General features: G+C 43.2%; 1 long non-coding RNA gene across 1 annotated transcript in view; it reads right to left on the bottom strand.

Annotated features, from left to right (window-relative positions):
- LOC137864860 (uncharacterized) overlaps positions 1–6,224 on the bottom strand; it is a 45,504-nt gene that overhangs the window by 3,363 nt on the left and 35,917 nt on the right. The window lies entirely within an intron of this gene.

Genomic DNA, 6,224 nt, shown 5'->3' with positions numbered 1-6,224 from the left:
ATAGGTAATTGGCCACATTTAAAGTGAAGAAAAATAAACATTATACTGAGCAGAGCAGAGCAGTAATTTGAACTGATAGAGTGCACAGAGCTACTGGCCAATGCTAGCCACGCACAGGCTCCCTCAAAGGATGGCAGATTAGGATAGGAAAGGTCACAGAAATCCATGGGGGTAGAAAAACTTAAGACTTGTAAGAGCTTTAGAGGAAAGGCCGGTGAATATAATGCAGACATGCAACCACAGGGAGTCTGGGTCTGTTCCTGAGCTGGGTGCCATAGAGCAGCATTTCTACTTTTCTCTGCTTCAGTTTACAAATTTCTCTGAGTGAACCAGTGTCCCAGTATATACCAGTAAAAAACATGTCTCCTATTAACAGACGAAGTTGCCTCAACTCTCCCTGGAACTGGCATAGCCGTGCTCCAGAGTCTCCCCTGTGCCCCAGTGCTCCCTGTTTGTTTGCTCATCAGGCACAGTCATTAGCTCCGCAACCGTAGGCCCGCAGGAGCTGGGCAGATGTTCTTGGAGGCCAGGCAACACCACCCCGAAGGCCAGTTCAACCCACAGGCTTTAGCCATCCCTCTTTTAGGTTATAGGTCTTTAGCTACTAAAATACGTTATAGTTAGGTTAAAAACAAAACAAAACCAAACCAAAACAAAACCAAAACATCATCTTTTTACTTTTACTGAAACATTATGGAGCTGTCTTACTGTAGTAACTTTCTTGTACTTTTTACAAGTCAGTTTTAACCCTAACTGGGCCTTCAAATGTTTCCCCCTTTTTGCCAGCACTTTCAGCAGTCACGCTACTGTCACATTCAGTCTCTGGATGGACATCAGCAGTGGCAGTATCCACCGCTGGGTCACATCCCACGTTGGTGACACGTATGTAATGCTAGCAAGCAGACTTTGAATGCTGAGTCGAGACCTTTTAGTGTTTTACACGGATTTGCACAGAAGCAGCAGTCTCTGCTGACATCTTGTGACAACACTGAGCAGTTGGCTGTATTTGGAAAGAAATGGTTCATTTCCATACATGCTACTTTTGGTATGGTTGGAAGAGAAGAGGAGACTGCCACATTCACTAGGCTGTAGCTGCTCTATTTTAAAGCCTACAGAATCCCACCTAGGAACTGCTGTATCCAAGACAGTAACTCACTGCATCTGGACACATATCCCAGCTGCTGGCCACCTAAAGTTAAAATGTCAGGGGATGGAAAATGTACTTTTAACCTTCCTTTTTTTTTAAAAAAAAATAAATATTTAAATTAAAAAGCAAACAATTTTAACTGTTTTTACTCTTAGGAAATAGAGCAATGGTATTGGGTTTAGTTTATTTGTCACAAATGTTGAAATTATTAAACTCAATCAAAATGAATACCTGGGAATATAAATTATAAGAGAAAAATAAATACCTTTATGTCATGGCTTATTTCCTGAATATGACAGACTGACTAAGGATTGAACAACTGAACCAGACAGATTTCAGGACTGGTATAGGAAATGTGAATGAGGTTGTTCAGGAAACAGAATGCTACAGTTTTCTGTATCTCTTCAGTTCTTAACCCTCTCTCAATGACAACAGTTCCCCCCCCCCCCACCCAAAAAAAAAAAAAAATCAGTCAATTCTATTCTGAGCACAAGATGAGCAACTTCAGTGAGATTCACCAAAGCATCAAACTTTGTGCAACAACAGTCAAAGTAGAAGAGATGAATTCTAACTTCCCACCTCTATTAGATTAGATCAGATCTTCCTTTCTTGGGGACTGTGGTGGCATTGTCCACTCCTGATCTACGAACGTATATCCTCGTAGACTACTTGGAAACATCTGTAACTTTTCCAGGCCAAAGTACAAAGGCAGAACATCTCCTGTTCTTAACAGTGGTGCAGGATCAGGTTGGTAGACTTATATGTGGGATGAACACTATTTTGGGATGGCTCCTCCATGGAAAGCAGTTAGCTAGCGGTCTGCAGGTTATATGGACTCAGGTACTCAATGGAAAGGAAGAGAAATGCAATGTCACACCACACTGAAACTGAAGCAGCATTGACAGACTGAAATCTCCTGTGACATGCAACCTAGTTTCCCAATCTATCACCTAAGAAAAAATATCTATCTGATCTTACAGGAAGCTTTCAGGTGCTATCACCAGTGAGGACAAGGCGCTGAAGCTGCTACTTGTAAAACCATCAGAGAAGAGGGAATATGAGACTGTAAACACACAAGTTTTCATCAGTTAATGAGTATCAGTGTATCTGTGTGTATCAGCCAAGCTGTCACAGCTGTATTTATATTCTCAAGTCATCTCACAACAGTCTTGAGAATTAAAATGCATTTATTTCAGCACACCACCTCTACAGCCTGATCCTATTCCCATGGTGGTTTAAGTTAATGGGTTTAATCTGGAGCTGACCAGAGCTGATGAACAGTGAAGTGTTTAAAAGCAGCGTCTTAGTCCTTGCGGGAATTTGCTTCTACCACTCATTTCAAAGCTAGCTGGAAGACTCCTTGCTTGGGGTTGGAAGGATGGCAGGCAGCTCCCTGAAGAGCTTTTGGCTCATTATTTTACTGTTTTCATTTTTGCCAGGGACAAGGCAAACACTTGTCATGGAAGGCTGGGACTCTCCCAGTGTAGTGCTCCCTAGGTGTCGAAATGGATTTGTCTGCCAATAGCCGAACAGCACTTGCTAATGGCTGATGCTTCTGGACAACGCATCTGGCTGCTGGAGGAGCTGGCATATTTCTCCATCCAACCTGGGCTCCTCAAATATTTATAAGCTAACGTTGCCTGTAATGCCTGCAGCATACAGAGAAACTGAATCGAACTGCACTGTGGAGGAGTCTCTTTTCTACAGCCTGTTGGAGTTGGCTGCATCACCACTGTGAAAGCCCTTTGGCATCATAAACCTTTTATTGCCACAGCTCCCACTTGACTAGTATTATGCAGTGAAGCATTTAATTATGCAAGAAAACACACAAAAATAATTTTATAACTGTCAGGCAAGAATCCACAGAAACAACAAACTTTGCTGGACTTGCAATAACAAGTCTTCTGAGCTACCTGCCTTTCTGTTTAGAAAGGCAATACATTACAGGTGAGGCAACAGCTGGAGCCAGCAGACGTGGAAACTTCCTGTCCGTGACATCCCATGTGACAGGACCTTGATTTGGTCCTCAGTACTTCTGATAAAATGGAATATTTCTCTGTAAGATGGAACTGAGAGGACTAGGCCTGTTTCATTCAATGAAGAGACAAAAAAGAAATTGTTTCAATACAGCATGCAGCATAAAAATTTTCCTTCTCAAACTCACAAATAATGCAGTATTTCATGAAAACAAAGGAAGGAAGAAAGCGCCTCAGGGTGCTCTCAGCGAACACAAATTAAGACGTTCACAAGCCTCTCTTCTAGATTCAAACCGTACCTACAGGACCACCTCACGTCCCGGCATTCATTGCTTAGGTTGCCACTGGAATTTATGCAAACACCCAGGTGGCAGAACTCATAACTGTGAGTTGATTTTTGCTGAACAAGGCACAATATAAAAAAAACAACTCACATCAGTCAGCCCCCAATCACACGCTGGTCTGGAGGCATGCAGTAGCAGAGGGGTTGAACTGGCTGTCACTGAGGTAATGAGTAGGAGAACCACCACCACTGCCCATGTCTTACAGGGAACTGCTCTGCCTGCCTTCTGTGGCTTGCCACAGATGAACCTGTTAGCAGCACTTGGTGTCAATAAAGCAGCTGAGGAGCAACGGCTTTTCTGAATGGGCTGATTAACAAAAAAGGCACAGCGTGATGTCTTTATTGTCCTACTGTTGTGAACACTTGCTTGCCACATGAGTGTACAAAGACACGATTGCTTCTTGAAACTAGGATTTGTTTGGGGTAGTTAGCCAGGTGGCTGTTACACCAGTTACTGTGTCCAGTACAGCTAACCAAAAGAAAAATCAAGCACCGCTCCCAAGCCCCTCCTGAGCACAAATCTAACCTTCGGAGTCTGCCCGGGGCTCCCTGTCCTGCTCTGCTCTTCACTGAAGTCCTTTCGTCTCCCTGGCAGCAGGACCCTGGCGGTACAGCTCTGTCACCATAACAACTGGATGGCTGTCTTATAATTCAAATGTCCCTCTCTAACTTCAAGGGCCTCCTCCTACACACGGTCTAGAGCTCATCAATCCTTCCCCCAGCACTTCTCCATTCTTTATTGGAGCAGTAACTCCCACACCCGCTCTTTCTGAAGCTGCCTCTCTGCCATTTTATTTCCAAGAAGCCTGATGAACCGTGTACTCGCCCATTTGGGAGAAGAATTGAATTCAATACAGGTAAGCCTTCGTCTTTTCAAAGACCAGCTAACCCTGTGATTAACCCCAGTGTCTTGGGTTTGCCTGTGGGAACGGCTGCCCCAAAGAGTTCAGAAAATAATCCCACGGAGAGCAAGCTGCTCACACAGCAAATCCCCTTGTAACTCCTAGTTCCTTTGGAATTTAGACAACATGGCAATAATACAACACTGGAGGCTTGTGGAAAGCAGCATGTCCCCCCAAAATGACAAATGCCACCCCCAAAATCTTACTTAGCCACTAATTAATTCTGTGACCTCAGACTAACTGATAGCCATTTCTGTACTTCACCACCTCCAATGGCAGCGTTCCTATTCAACTGCCTCAGGTTGAATAAATGATTTAACTAAACCTCCTCAATAGCTCATTTAGAGATTGAATAATTTTCATCACATTTTCTTTCATTATATGCAGAGATTTCAGCCTGCGCTGTCAGCTACAACCTGCACAAGCACTGCAAGTCAATACAAATATTTTCAACTAATTTGGAAATTAGGTTAAAATGTGATTACCCTGTAAATAGCACTGCTACATGAGAAATGAAGATACGATATAAATTAATGCTTGAAAAGCATTCTGCAGTGCACATCATCATAACTGGGAATTTCACCAAACTCATTGATTAACTGCTATCACGACATGGCCACCCAACAGCTATATGCCCAGATGTAATTTTGCCGTTAACTTCTCTAGTGCTGTAGTGCTGTGCTTTCCCTGAGCAGCCACTGCACGTCACTGTTGTTCCATTGAGAAGACTGAAAAGAGCCTCGTTAATAAGAGCAGCTTGCAGGACTCAGGGAGTCTCTCTGCATTTTCAATCAAGGGAAGAAAATATCCTACAAACCAAGGGATGGAGCTGACTGAAGTCAAGAGCAATTTTTTTTTTTTTTTTTTTTTTTTTTTTTTTTCCCCCCAGGACCGAAAGGAGGCCATACCTGTTGCTGTTTTGCTTTCTCGTTTGCATGTGCAAATAGACTTTCTCCATCTCTGCTCTTTAGAGGTGTAAAAAGAGGAGACTGGCTGTTAGCCAGGGACGTGGAACTGCTTGCTCTCTGTAGGCTCTGAGGGTGAATTGCCACAAACAACAAAACCCCCGGTACCTGAGTTCTGCATCATGAAGACAGAAAGTAAAAGATACGAGATGCTCAGATAGCACTGTAAAAGCCACAGCATGTATACCCACTTAGATTTCTTTCGTTCAAGTGAAGGGGAAATTATGGACCATTGCATAGCAACTTTAGAAATAAAGAGCTTGAGAACTTGACATGATTTTTAGGTATAAAAAAGCAGCTGCAACCAGGGAGCTGAATGATATTTTAGAAGCATGACGTTCCCAAAGAAGCTGTGTGAACACCTCTGTCAAGCCACATCAGCAGACTAACGCTAAGCTCCTCCTTCTAGTCCTAGCCATAGAAAATGCAGAAATATTCCCAGCTCCTCACAAGACTTTTTCCCAACCTTTCAGCAATTGCCACATCATCAGGTTGCAATGGGGAGTTTTAATTCTTTTTTCAATAAAGTTTCATACAAAATCATTTGGAAGAGAAATGAAACAGCCAACAAAGACAATTCCTTTAGAAGGCAGAAAGAAAAAGGCTAAAGGATAAAACTGAAAATAAAACATGAGAAGACTTTAAGGGGAATTAACATTAGAAGAGAGATATAAACTGAACAGAAAACGATTTAGCAAGTAGGGCCCGTGTGGGATCTTCTGTAGCACTCAGCCCATTAAAAGCAAATAGTTCCCTATCCATGGGCTTTCATATTGTGCTTGCAACCTGCCAGTGGCAGCCGTGCTTACTGAACCTTCTGCTGCAGCCAGCCTGGTTGCCCCTGGCCCACGAGCTCGCCTCACGGCAGGCAGTCCCTGTAGGGTTGTGAGG

This window comes from Anas acuta, chromosome 15 (genome assembly GCF_963932015.1).
Source record: "Anas acuta chromosome 15, bAnaAcu1.1, whole genome shotgun sequence".
NCBI lineage: Eukaryota > Metazoa > Chordata > Aves > Anseriformes > Anatidae > Anas > Anas acuta.
Note: the sequence above shows the minus strand (reverse complement) of the source record. Positions and strands in the feature narration are given on the sequence as shown.